This window comes from Felis catus, chromosome C1 (assembly GCF_018350175.1).
Source record: "Felis catus isolate Fca126 chromosome C1, F.catus_Fca126_mat1.0, whole genome shotgun sequence".
In the NCBI taxonomy this organism is placed as follows: domain Eukaryota; kingdom Metazoa; phylum Chordata; class Mammalia; order Carnivora; family Felidae; genus Felis; species Felis catus.
In genome coordinates this window covers 148,020,345-148,035,742 of record NC_058375.1, presented here as the reverse complement: position 1 = coordinate 148,035,742, position 15,398 = coordinate 148,020,345, and the positions used below count along the sequence as shown (strand labels likewise).

The window sequence follows — 15,398 nt, the reverse complement described above, 5'->3', positions numbered from 1 at the left end:
TTTTAATTTAAAAATTTTCGGGGTGCCTGGGTGGCTCAGTCAGTTAAGCGGCCGACTTCGGCTCAGGTCATGATCTCGCGGTGAGTTCGAGCCCCGCAGCGGGCTCTGTGCTGACAGCTCAGAGCCTGGAGCCTGTTTCAGATTCTGTGTCTCCCTCTCTCTGACCATCCCCCGTTCATGCTCTGTCTGTCTCTGTCTCAAAAATAAATAAACGTTAAAAAAAAAATTAAAAACAAATTTTTTTTCAAAGCAAAACCACAAATGGAAGGTGTTCAGCACAACTGTCCTCCTTCTTTTATCCCCAGAATTATAGCAGTTTTAATTCAAGCTTCTTGAGGACAAGTTCTTTGCCTTTTATACTTTGCTGCCCCTACAGGTCTCAGCATGTAGACGGAATAGAAAGCAAAAGGCTCTGGCCAGCTTGAAGTTGCTACATACGTGAAGACGATCGAGCTTTTCTGTAATCAATAATGACATTTTCTGGGATCTCTGAGGTTCAATTGCTACTATAATGTCACGTCTAAGAGCTAATATCCTTACTGTAGGTCATGAACAAAGGAAGTAAGCCTTTTCTGCCTCACTTCCACATCCCTCCTCACACCTAGCACTAGGCCTCAGGAAAAAAAAAAAGGTTATTGACTAGAATTCATTGACCTCCTTTGAAAATTTCAATAGGTAAGCCAAGAGATTTTTTTTTTTTAACTTGATGGGATTTTAAGTGAAAGCAAAAATAAAATACATTCATGTACATCCAATGCTTTCCATAATTCATTAATCAAGTATTTACTACTAAATAACAACTATTGCTTTCAGTATGAAGAACTGAACCACAAACTGAACTTATAGTATATTCTAATGCCCTTTTAAGAGTTACTTTTTATTGCTGTGATGATGCTCATAACTTCCTTGCATGGGAAATAAAGGTAGCATATCACCGATTTTATGGTTATTAAAAAGATTAAATAAATATGAACATAAATGCTTTGAAGACTGTAAAGTTATACTATCTTGCTGTGTTATTCTGAAAGCATCTACAATTTTCTTATTTATAATTGGTCCCAGCAACTCTCTATACCAGTTCCAACAGAATTTTCTGCAGTGACAGAAACATTCTTTATCTATTACAATAGCCACTTGCCATCTGTAAGTTATCCAGCACTTAAAGTGTGGCCAGTAAGGATAAGAAACTAAACTTTTAATTAAAAAACTTAAATAGCCCATGTGGTCAGTAGCTACCATATTGGACATCAACATTTCTGTAGCTTCAGAAGCATATAACCTTTTCCTTGTTAAAACAAATTTCAAGAGGTAAATTTTGTTTTCTCAGCTAGTTTTCACTCTTTTCAGTATGTGACAGTACTATATATATACATATATATATGTATATATATATACATATATATACATATATATATGTATATATATACATATATATACATATATGTATATATATACGTATATATATATACACATATATACATATATATGTATATATATATATACATATATATATATATACATATATATGTATATATATACACGCACACACATATATATAAGACAACAACTTACAGGAGCAAAACCCCCACTTAATACACCTTACTTCACAGATGGGGTCTTTAAAAACTAACCATCAAAGCTTCATTTTGATGTAGCTTATTTGGCTACTGAGGTCACCAAAATATCTAAGTGACATATACCAAAGACTGGTACATGCTAGTGCTTTGCAAATAACTCTAAATGAAAGGACAGATGAGAGACTGCCTTTTCATGGACATTTTGGTATGCCTAAATTAAAAGTTAACCCTGCTTACCCATATCACCAGCAGATACAACCTCTATTTCTTGAGTGACCTCTACTTGAAAAATGTCACTTGGGATAGCACATGTGCAGGACAAGGACACTTCCCTCAAGAGTCTATACTTGGGAGAAAGAGACAACAGAAACATTAATAGGTAGAGATGAACAATCCAATACAACAGAAAAACCACCATGGGAAGTTTATCATTAAAAGCCAGAGTACAGGGGCACCTGGGTGGCTCAGTCAGTTAAGCACCTGACTCTTGATTTCAACTGGGGTCATGATCTCAGGGTTCAGGAGTTCGAGCCCCGAGTCAGGCTTTATGCTGAGCCTGCTTGGGTTATTCTCTCCCCCAGTCTCTCTGCCCCTCCCCTGCTTGTGTGCTCTCTCCCACTATTTCAAAATAAATAAATAAATTAAAAAAAAAAAAAGAGTACAAGTAAAAACATTTGGAGGACAGAGAACAGTCAACCAGAGTGGTCACAGAAGGTCACCCATACAAGGAAATATTTGAACCAGGTCTTGGAGGGCTGAAAGATTTAAACCTACGGTGCAGGGAAGCAGGTAACAGCAAGTAGAAACTAGTTTTGCTGATGGGGAAGGCTCAGGAAGGAGAATAATTAGGGTTTCATTGTAAAGGGTCTTAAATGGTAGGCAGGCTAAGGAGTGTTGAAGCCATCCTGGAAGGTGAACAACCAGGAGTCACTGAAGGTTAGGGGAGACAGGACAACTAAGATCATAAACAAAGTATTTAATTGTTCATTCACACAAAGCACCCAGCTGGGGCATAATATATGGCAGGCAAGTTGCTAAGTGAGAGCTACAATGATGGCTGTGACACAGTAACCTGAGCAGGACTTGCAACATAGCCATGAACAGAGACACAGAAACAACTTGAACACAATGTGACACATGTTCATAGCAGAGTTACATGCAAAATGGTAAGAAAGAAGGGCCAAAGAAGGCTTCACTAGGAAGGGGTCACGGAGTTAGATCTTGAAGGAAAAGAACCATGGGCTCACGAGACAGAGAAGGGCACACTAGTCACCTAGAGAAAAGCCTTCAGGAAATATACAAATTGTTGGGAAGATCATACTTCAGTGAAATTAAAAGGTGCTGAGGTTATATCATTCAAATATAGAGAAAGGATCAAATCCTTAAAAGCATGTGTTAAAAAAGAATGTTACTGGATAAGCTATATTTTAGGATTGCTCATGATCATCAGTTGTCTTCTCAGCTGGGATTGCAGAAGACTATGAATGCTAAAAGCATTGATAAATGTATTCTACTAAAAATAAGCAATACAGAACAAGATATAAAACTAACAGATCTGGTGGTATTTTAAACTATGAGAAGAAACATATTTGACATTCAAGATAAGAAGGACATTAATTCAAAAAATCAAATTATTAATAGTAAAGACTTTAGGCTAGACAATTTCAGCATTTTTTTTTCTAGCAGAAATTGTATGTAATCATGCAAAAAGCAGGGGGTTAAGAGGAGAAAGTGAGAGAATCATGCTTTAAAAAAATGTCTTCTCTCCTAGGAAAGAAAGAGTCTTTGCCTTTAAAAATACCAGGTATGCTTATTGTCTTCTACCTGACAGCTGGATCAATTCCAATCACATACAAGGATACTGATGCCTTCATTTTACGTCCCCACTTTGCCTGTTAGCATGGTACACAATAAACACCTTTTTTTGGGAAGAACATTACCTATAATGTTGTACATCCTACATAGGTGAAATTCCAAATAAATGCAACATCAAGAATTGCATTTAAAAATACAGTACCGCTACCAGAAATTAAGTATACCTGCTGTCCAAAACAAAACAGAACAGAAAACAAACACTGAAGTCAAGCTACAAAGCAAGTTCAGGATATCCACTTAAAATGAATGATGTTTTGCTAAAACTAAGGTAAACTTATGGGAGTAGTATTTGTAAAACACTAACAAAAGATAAAAGACTTTATGTTTTATAGACAAGTTGTCTATATATTTTACAGACAAGTTTTGGTAATTTACCTAACTTTACATGAGGCCTCATGTAATTCAGTGTGTAATCACAGAAAGAAAGCTTTCAAAAATTATAATTCAGGGGCACTTGTCTGGCTCCACTTGGTGGAGCATGTGACTCTTGATCTTGGGTTTCTGAGTTCGAGCCCCACGCTGGGTATAGATTTCTTAAAAATAGTATCTTAAAAAAAAAAAATCAATCCAGCAATTTCATTCCTACGCATTTTCTAGGATACAGATATCTATAGCAGTTATATTTGTAAACTTAAAATTATCATAAATTAAAAATAACCCGGATGTCCCTCCATAGGTGAATGATTAAACAAACTGTGGTACATCCATACTATGTAATACTAAGCAATTAAACAGAAGAGATATTGATACAGAACAACCTGAATGAATCTCTAAGGAATTACGCTGAGTAAAAACAAAACCCAAAACTCTAAAGTCACACACTATATGATTCTATTTATGTAACATTCTTAAAATGACAAAATTATAGAAATGGAATTAAATTAAATTAAATTAAATTAAATTAATTAAGTTGTTGGTAGAGATTAAGGAGGGGGTGAGGGTGAAAGAGAAGTGAGGCTGTGGCTCTACAAGAGCAACTTAGGAGATGCTTGTAGTGATAGAATTTGTTATGTATCCTGACTGTATCCTGGCCGTGACACTGTACTGTAGTTTTGCAAAATGTTACCATTGGAGGAAACTAGGTAAGGGGTACCCAGGATCTCTGTGTTATTTCTTAAAGCCACATGTGATTTCACAATAATTTCACAATTAAAATTTATTTTTTAAATTATTATTTATTCAAATTTTACCACTATGATTACTTGAGGTTAGGGGAGGGACCACCAAAATGTCTTAAGAGTATTTCCAACTGCACCATTAAAATCAAACAAAGGTTTGGTGTACCCACTGGGCTAAAACAAGCTATGAAATTTCCTGTTTTAGTATTTTTAATGTTTATGTAGGTTTATAGTATAAATCATACTATTTTAGTAAACTTTTTCCTTTGAAAAACTTCATGTGCTTAAAATTACATCTACTCCCGGCCTCAATTCATCAGCTGGGTATATAAAAGTTATTACTAATTTACAAAAGACAAGGACACAGAAAATTTGCTCAATGTCATACTGCCAAAACCTGACCAAGCTGGTCTTGGTGCTTGATGTCTGCATGTGAATAGTACGAGAAAGAGGACTATGTAAATTCATTTCACCATAGTTATAATATAGGCAATTAAAATTAATATGAATATGAATCAATATGCTTAACATCTTCTAATTGAGGATTTTTAGTAAGGAATTTGATATGATAAATTAGCAAGTTGTATTAAAAGGTAATTTTTCTATGAGGCAAATGCAGTGTTGCCATTGAAATATGCATGATAAACAGTTTACAAAAATAATTTACAAAAGAAAGAGGGCTGCAGAGAGAAGTTAATCCAAGAGTAGTTGGTGAAGGTATTCCAAAATTGTAATTTAAAACTCATTCATTAATGGGAGAAGACATTTGCAAAGGATTTATCTGATGAAGGGTGAATATTCAAATTATATAAACAACTTCTACAACTCAACACCAATAAACCCCAATCTGATTTTAAAAATGGTCAGAGAATGTGAACAGATTTTTTCCAAAGAAGACATCGAGATGGCCAACAGACACAAGAAAAGATGCTTGACATCACTCATCACCAGGGAAATGCAAATCAAAACCACAATGAGCTATCACCTTATACCAGTTAGAATGGCTAACATCAAAATGACAAGAGAAGACAAGTGTTGGCAAGGATGTGGAGAGAAAGGAACTCTCATGCACTGCTGGTGGGAATGTAAATTGGTACAACTACTGTGGAAAATAGTATGGAGGTTCCTCAAAAAATTAAAAACAGAAATATCACATAATCCACATAGCCAAGATATGGAAGCAACCCAAGTGTCTATCAATAGATTAATGGATAAAACACATGTGGTGAATGTATGTATGTGTGTATACACACACACACAGTTGAATACTACATGGTCATTAAAAAATGAAGAGATCTCGCCATTTGCAACAACATGGATGGATATAGAGGATATTATGCTAAGTGAAATAAGTGAGAGAAAGAAAAATACCATGATTTCACTCATATATGGAGTCTAAAAAAATGAATAAATACAGAGCTGAATCAAACCTAAAAATACAGAGAACTGATGTTTCCCAGGAGGGAGGAGAGGTGAACAAACTGAGTGAAGAGGAGGGGGAGATACAGGCTTCCATTTATGGAATGAATAAGTCATGGGAATGAAAGGGACAGCATGAGGAATAGGTCAGTGATACTGTAATAGTGCAGCATAGGGACAGATGATAGCTACACTTTGGGTGAGCATAGCATAACATAGAAGTTGAATCACTATGTTGTAGATCTGAAACGAATGTAACATTGTCATTTATACTCAAATAAAAATTATTTAAAAAAACACAATTTATTCTTATAAATATCTAGAAAGACTAGAGGTCAAGAATAAGTCACAAACAAAGACAAAATCCCTGCCATTGAAGAGCTCAGAGGAGGACAATGGGAACCAATATATTCTAAATTCTAGTTATATTTTAGGATGCTGAATTTCTGGATTTATATTGCTTCTATGGAAAACTGTGTTCAGAGCTCCAAACGAATGACCCACAAACAATATTTCTGAAGACTGACACCTGCCAATAGCCTGTCTAAAGATTTCAGACTGACAGTCTGAATTTTTCATCTGCTGACAGTCTGAATTAGACATTTCAACAGCTGAGTTGTTTATCACAGGTCTCAAAATAATAGCAGTTCTTGTGCAAGTCCAATTGGGTTTTCGGATTCCTTTTTTAGTGCTTTAAAAAAAAACTGACTCTTCTGCTTATTCAGTCATTGACAAATTGACAATAAGTGGAAAATTCCCAACAGTACATCAGTCTGAGATTTAAGGTAAGATTCAATGAGACCATTTATTCTAGCAGATGTCACAAGAGATTTTCAAAACATTCTTCTGTTTATTCATAACAACGGAAGGGGATATTTTCAATAATAGATAATGAGTCTGGACTTATAAAGGCACATAAATTGCATAAAGAATAAAGAAAAGCACAAAACACAATAAACCAAAGTACTGCTATATGAAAATGAAAATAAGAACTTACTTAAGGGGAGCCTAGATGGCTCAGGGCATGATCTCACCATCCGTGAGTTCAAGCCCCGCATCGGGCTCTCTGCTGACAGCTTAGAGTCTGGAGCCTACTTCAGATTCTGTGTCTCCTCTCTCTCTGCCCCTCCCCCACTAGCACTCTGTCTCTCTCTCTCACTCTCTCTCTCTCTCTCTCTTTCTCAAAAATAAAATAAAAACATAAAAATTTAAAAAAAGAAGTTAAAAAAAACTTACTTAAAATGGTAAGTCTTGAAGCATAAATTATGGTTTTTCATCAAGAATTCATTTTCATTGTGATCATTTTACACAAGGTATTTGGTAAAGTACTCTAAGAAATATAACCAAATAATCAAGTTCATGATTAAAACCTTTTCTGAAATCTCTACCTTACTATTGGTAACAGTGTACTTTTTCAGACGCAAGGTTTTTCCAAAGAAAGCCACAGACAGTGGTTAAGGCAGGCAGCTGTCTATCTAGATTCTGGTAATATATCAACACATACCAAAAAAGTAGATTTAGCTAAAACCCAGTTAATACAAAGTCATCTTACAGCTCTTTCTTAACACTTACAGAAAAATTTTGCATGTTTATTTATAGACCAAAGTTTTCTAGGACTTTTTTTTTCCAGTTCATGTGTATTATCTTTCCCAACTGGATTGTAAAATTAATCACAAATTCCTTAAAGATGGAGACTCTCAATACTGAATCCAAGTAAAACTCCTGACAGAAACCATTATTTGGCCATGAGGCCTAGCACAGTCTGATACAGAGCAGGGGACTAATGAATGTTGCTTGAAAGGAGCTAAAATGAATCGTGTATCTTTTTAAATAAGAGGTATCCAAAACAGAACACATACATGGTAGGGCTCCAGTAAATATGAAGCACTAACTGTGTTCAGTCCCTTTGTTTGAACCCTTGGTAGTATTCAAGAATAAGAAGTTACTTCTAACTAGCTAGATCAGTCCTTCTTTCCTATTCAATACAGGGTACAGGTGTCAGAATATATGATGCGCTTCACTTCAAAGTGGTTATTACTGGTTTCCATTTTACATGAGTGCTTCTAATTCTTGTGAAGGTATGGAAACTGAAAAGCCTATTCAAGTGTTTACTTTGATCATGACACTGAAAATTAATATTGCATACATTAGTATACATACATAATTCTCCTTTTGAAAATAATGTACTGATTACATTAGCAAAAGAAAACAGTTGATCTCAATATTTTTAAACTACTGTTTATGGATGTATACATATATAAGTTCTATAAAGATTTTTTTCCCCTTTGTAGGGGAGAGCAGGATCTAGAAGAAGCTCTCCTCAACAGTTTTTAACTGCTTTAAAAAACAAAAACAAAAAACACAATCCAAGAACAATATCATCCTGTTGGAATCCACCAGTTTCCGAACACTGTACATTGTCTGCATGCAAAGATTAGAGTTAAATGAAAGAGATCTATATTCTATAATGAGATATGAATTAGTGAGTTCCTATGAACATAATTTATGGAAAAGCAAGATGTTTTCAGAGGAACAACTCTCAGTTCGTGTCTTTGAGGACAAAACAAAATTAAAGCAAATGGTAAGTGGGTCTTTCTCATTTTAACAAGACTAGTCCCCTCAAATTACCACCTAAATCCCCCTTCTGTTTCTATCCAACTTCCGGAAAATTTAGTCTCAATTAGGGGTTAAGCCTCAAAAGTGCACAGGAAACTGGCTATTAACAAATGAATCCAAGAGGTCAGCCACTGACTCAGCCAACATTAGGTCAAATGTTTGTCTGGCTACAATGCTTATATTTTTATGAGCTGAGCATTTCATGTATACAACTTCAACTTTCTCCCCTTATCCTAAAAAGTAAATTTTAATAAATACTTGAGAAGACAGTCCTCATTTCTGCTGAGGGAAAAATTAAACAGAATGACAACATGTAATTCTAAGCATGGTGAAATATAAGTACTAGGGCTCTAGAGAGCATCTAGTTCAACTCCCTCATTTTATACACGAGAAAACTAGAGCCCAGAGGTAAAGGACTTACTCATGGGACACACACCTATGTAGTAACCCAGCCAGCTCTAGAACAAGAGACTCTTTATATCTCTTACACCACTGTCTCTTGGTTTATTACATTAAGTATCTTTCAAACTTCTAGTCTTTCATTGCTTTGGCAATTTCCTGTCAATTTCAAGTGCTCATTTCTGGACAGAAATATCAGTTTGAAAAGCTGATTTAAGGGGTGCCTGGGTGGTTCGGTTGGCTGAGCATCCAACTCTTGATTTCGGCTTAGGTCATGGTCCCAGGGTGGTGAGATCAAGCCCTGCATTGGGCTCTGTGCGGAGCATGGAGCCTGCTTGAGATTTTCTCTGTCTTCCTCAGCCCCTCTCCCTGGCTTGTGTGCTCTCTCTAAAATAAAATATATATATATATATATTTTAAAGTTAATTTACAAGCTGCATTTTAGGCCATAAATGCATACATGATTAACACTAACACTTTCTGAATAAAATCATGAAATTTGCAGCAACGTGGACAGAACTGGAAGGTATTACACTGAGTGAAATAAGTCAGAGAAGGACAGATATCATATGTTTTCACTCATATGTGGATCTTGAGAAACTTAACAGAAGCCCATGGGGGAAGGGAAGGGGAAAAAATAGTTACAGTAGAGAGAGGGAGTGAGGCAAACCACAAGAGACTCTAAAATACAGAAAGACAAATTGAGGGCGGATGGGGGGTGGGGGCGAGGGGAAAATGGGTGATGGGCATTGAGGAGGGCACTTGCTGGGATGAGCACTGGGTGCTGTATGGAAGCCAATGTGGCAATAAATTATATTAAAAAACAAAACAAAAAAAAAACACTAACACTTTCTTCATGTAAAGACCAGGAAAGACATTGTATAAAATGATACTAATTAGAATTACAAATGCAATAGTTATATACATAATTAAAAGATATTTTACATTTTGCAAGCGTTTCCACTCTGGCCCCTGAAATATAATACTATCAGTCTTTACCTTTCAAACACGTTTATTAAGGAATTATTCAACCAAACTTCCTACATGTGTTGGTTAGTGGTATTTTACATGCCTTTACATATTGCCTAACTAAAGAAGTTGTAACTCCCCTATTTTATTTTTTTTTAAATATTTTTAATGTTTGTTTATTTGTGAGAGATAAAGTGTGAGCGAGGAAGGGGCAGAGAGAGGGAGACACAGAATCCGAAGCAGACTCCAAGCTCTAAGCTGTCAGCACAGAGCTCAACAAGGAGCTCAAGCTCACGAACGCAAGATCACGACCTGAGCAAAAGTCAGACACTTAACCAACTGAGCAACCCAAGCACCCCAAGAAGTTATAACTTCCCTATTTTAAAAAGGCCCTTCTTTGATTTTGCTGGATTCTTTTCCTTATGAACAATCTCTTGCAAACTACAAACTCATAATTTCTCTTTCGTAGTTTATATTTTCCCTGAAATATTTTATTTAGATTCATAATCGTATTTACTAAAAGAAAGCAAGTTAATAATTTGCCCAATATATAGTAGATGCTACAGAAAGTATCATTAAGTACAACAATGCAAGAATAAGGGTTTAAATGTATTAAGAACTGGCCCTGAGCTTTAAGGGCTTTACATGCATTGACTCATTTATTCCTCACAGCCATTTGAGGTGGATACTTATATCATTGTTTTACAAATGAGTAAAATGAGATCTATAGAATTTATATAATTTAGCACATCACACACCTAGCAAATAGACAGAACTGAACTATGGCAGTCTGACTTCTAAGCAGACACCTCACTGCTTTACTGATACATTTTATGGATTCACCCAGTGTCAAGGTGAAAGTCCAAGGACCTTTTCCGACCTAAACTACCATGGTTAATCCTGGATGAGGGGTGGGTTAGGGGTAGACAGCCAAAGACCGTGAAAACATTGTATACATTAATCCGTTCCTCTCACTTCCCAAAATGATCTTGTTACAAAAGAAAAAAACAAAACAATTTAAGGTGCCCATGAAGGAGATTCAAAAGTCCCAAAAGAGAACTCCAACTCCTTTGTTGCTACGATTTGCGGAAGGAGAAAGAAGACTGATTACATAAACTAATGCTTAGGAAACTTTTCTTTAAAAAAAAAAAAAAAAAAAAGCAAAAGCATGGAGGGCTTTGGAAACCTTGAGCAAAGCAATGCAATCCAAACCCTTCATTTTTACTTGATGTTTATTTATTTTTGAGAGAAAGAGCGCGTGAGAGAGTACTCTAGCAGGGTAGGGGCAGAGAGAATCCCAAGCAGGTTCTCTGCACTGTCAGCAGAGCCCAACGTGGGGCTTGAACCCGTGGACTGTGAGACCACGGCCTAAGCTGAAATAAGAGACACTTAACTCACTGAGCTACCCAGCCACCCCAAACCCTGCATTTTTATTTGTATTTATTTTTAATGTTTTTATTTATTTTTGAGAGAGAGAGAGAGACAGAGTACAAGTGGGGGAGAGGCAGAGACAGAGGGAGACACAGAATCCAAAGCAGGCTCCAGGCTCAGCTGTCAGCACAGAGTCTGAAGCAGGGGGGGTGGGATTTGAACTCAGGAACCCCGAGACCATGATCTGAGCTGAAGTCAGATGCTTAACTAAGCCACCCAAGTGCCCCCAAAACCTTGCATTTTTAAAAGGAGGAAGCGATAACCCAAATGTTAAATGGTTTATTAGGGCCATAAGGTTTAGTGGTAGATATCCTAATTTCTGGAGTAGGGTGCTTTTCACCTCCCGTCTGCAATTTGAGAGAGCTTACAAAGGACCAGAATTTCAGACACTACTTCCCAGTGTTTTAAAAGCCTATGTGTAAGTCAGCCGTGGCATCTATGAAAAACTATATTCCAAGTTCCAGGCCAGGCCTCTAAAGCCTACAGAGTACTCTGATGACCCCTCTTCAATGACACATTTTACCTTTTATATATAATGCCATTTTGATGACAAAAACCCGCATCCACTCTAAATTCAACTTGGAACACTAAGCATCAGCTTCAATATTAAATGGCTCCTGAAAAGAGGCTTTCTCTGCCTCTCCAAGCAGACAGATGCATTGGGTGGTAGTGTTTGACGTAGGGGAAAGGGGGCCGGGGAGGGGATCCAGATTAAGGAAGAACAGAATAAACTTCTCTGGATATTTACAACTCACTAAATTTATATTTAACATAGACAATAATGATAGAAGCAAACATGCCTTGGCAGTTGAAGAGGGTTATTGGTTCACTTACCCCCTCCCTACTCACCCTTTGTTGAGTTCTGGACTTAATGAGGGCTATATATTATATCTACCTAGAGGGACTGGCATCTACTGAATCAGCAGGCATTATACAGTTCATGAAAAATGTTTCATAATGACATGACTTAAAATAATGCAGACACTTCCATATTTTAATTTATATATTTTATAGTATTAAAACTTTACAATCCAATCTCTAATGGCATTTTATCATCTGCAGTGAATCATTATGTATTAGTCACAATAAACTATAATATCAAGACTATGAATAATCAAATGATCAGCAATGTAGCTAACATTTATTAGTATACCAAATAACAGTAAATCTAAATTATAAAAAGAAAATACTTAGACCAGTGACAAATGGAATGTCTGCAGTATTCTAAGTTTCACTGAAAAGCACCATCATGTAATATCCCCAATTAGTTACGGTAACAAAGACCCCAAAAGATGAAGATAATTCCACTGATTTATTAAAGTGATAATGTGAACAACATATGAATGTTGTGCAACTTCTCAACTGAAACCAGCAAGCACATGAATTGTTGCTCTTTGTCACTTAGGCCCTCACCTCCTTATCCTAAAAGGAGCCTGTTATTTCTTACAGCTGGGCATCAAATTGATCTGCTGATTGAGATCATCACTTACTGGCAGTTTATGAAGTCTCACATTCAGGTATCTTAAAGTTTTACTTCCTCTCTCTCTGCAGCTCTTTGTAGTTACAGTTTGGGCATGAAATAGTTACCTAATTTTCTAAACATGATCAGTCCACTGGTATCCTGTATCAGATTCTTCTTCCCCCTTCAGCGCAGGAAAGGCACTACAAAACCATTTAAGACATTGAAGAAGTAATTATCTCCCAGTACAATGAAGGCATGAAGGCAGCTTTCCAAAGTGACATACAATTCCATGCATGTTTATGCCCCAGAATAACCCTAGAATAACCCCTACTTTATCTTCCAGTTAATAATGCATGTATGACTTCATTATTATAATTCTATTTTAAAATTAGGCAAATTAGAGATTTACCCCTTGATTGAAATGGGGGGGGGGGGGGAACCCCACCAGATTATAGAGCATTCTCAAAATACTTTAAAATTTCAAAGCAGTCAGGTCAGAGACTGGACTTCCCAAATGATTGGTGATGGGACAATTCTCTATTTAAATCAATCCTTGGCCAACAACAAGGAAAGAATTCAATTTTAAAATTGGCAATAACTGTTTTTTTTAATTAAGTGAATTTAAAAGTTTTAAATTAAATTTACTTTCCCAATTTGTATAGAAATAAGAAATTGCAATTCTGACTTGATATAGACTTAATTCAATTACTCAAGGTCATACAATTGCTAAAGTTTTTATTAAACTGACTTAGGGAGTAGTTTCTTTAAGTCAAATTATATCAGAACTACTCACTGAAATAGATTGATTTATTCAGCCTGTAAATGCAGCAGTAACTTTTTTTTCTTTCCTGGATGAATGCCAGCTGTTCCTACTTTCTGCTTACCTTCTCTTATGCTTCCCATCACTACCCTGCTCCCCTATCTCCCTTCAAACCCAGTATAGGTTAAGAATTAAGAAAACTGGACACTTAATTCCACAATTTAGAATCTTCAGTATAACATCTAATATGTGAAATGCAGTACCTTCTACTTATATAATAGCGGGGGTTGGTAAGGGAATATACTATCATCAAAACACAATTTATGTTATTTTTGATTGTGAATGATTACTAGTTTTAGAGCTACTTCTCTTCAAGTATCTGTAACAACTAAAGTCTATTTCCAACTGAAAGCATACCTTTACCTGAAGCAGGTAAAACTATTTGCACAGCCAATCCCGTATATACATTATATACTTGAATGAGTTATTTCAATTTCTAAGGTAGCAGAGAAACTGAATGTACTTTTACTTTCTAATCTTCACATCAAGTCAAATAAGCATGTGTTAAACTCTGCTGTAATATGATATTGTTACATAACAAATTTCCTGTTAGCATCCATAAACACCTCCCAATATCCTACACAGTGTTACTAACTCCAATTTAGAGTTAAATCTATAAATGAGAAGGTCTACAGATTAGGGACCTACCTAAAAAACAATGTAGCAGTTAAAACACACAACCTTTCCCAGTGCAAAGTTTTTTTCATTTTTTTCTATTTTTCCTTTCTGTTGAGTCCTTAACTAAAAGGTACTCATCTTATACTTTTCAGTGCACTTGATTCACACAAAGTAGGTGTTGGAAGACAACTAGACAATCAACTTATTATTTTCCTGAATCTGATACAAAAATAACGAAGTGTGGAGAGGCTTGTAGTAAACTCAACCTCCAAAGCAAACTGTGTCAAATAAAGGCATACATAGTATGCTTTTCAACATCCAGAAACCTTATTTTGGACATCGGTTGTTCTCATTGTAATGTTGCCATTTCCATAACTATTTCACAGGTACCAGAAAAGATGTTACTTCCATTGCAACACACTGCATTCAAAAAGCGATTCGGTCTTCTACTTTCCCTTTTAAAATATAATAATCTAAGCCCAATTCTAGAAACACACCGTCTGTCGAAAATGTGCTTTTCTGCATTACAGAAAATAAAATTTGACGAAAAAGTGTATTAATTATTATTGATTTTATAATTACCATTAGTTAAAAGTTGAAGGGCTGCATTTATTTTTTCAAACTCAGTAACAAAAAGAACTGAGACCTCAACTAATAAATTACATCTTGAAATATACATGATTGTGTTGTCCCCAGTTACTTCCAATGGTAACTGACACGCCCCGAATTTAACTGTACCAGACAGTTCTATCTGTCCCATCGCTGACCAAACACTGCTTCTCTGTTTCTATTCATTATGTATTATAAGAGGTCTAAACACAAGCCAGCATGACGAGAAAAAATTGCAATTCTTGTGACAGCAAAGTGATGCATTCAAGTTCTCTCTTGCGGTACATCCCTATCCATGAGCATTAACAGACATTTTTGATAGTGCTAAAATGCGTTGGCTGCAAGCTCATTACTCTAAGAACCTTGGGCACCTTTCCTGCAGGTTTTCAGAAAACCCTCGTAAAAAACAGGCACTATTCAAATCTTGCAAACCAAACTTGCCAAGAACCTTGTGCAATGATCAATAACCTTGGCTACACCGCCAT

At 36.0% G+C, this 15,398-nt stretch overlaps 1 protein-coding gene across 11 annotated transcripts in view; it reads right to left on the bottom strand.

The window, feature by feature from the left end:
* PKP4 (plakophilin 4) overlaps window positions 1-15,398 on the bottom strand; it is a 238,618-nt gene that overhangs the window by 221,783 nt on the left and 1,437 nt on the right. The gene's annotated exons all lie outside the window — the stretch shown is intronic.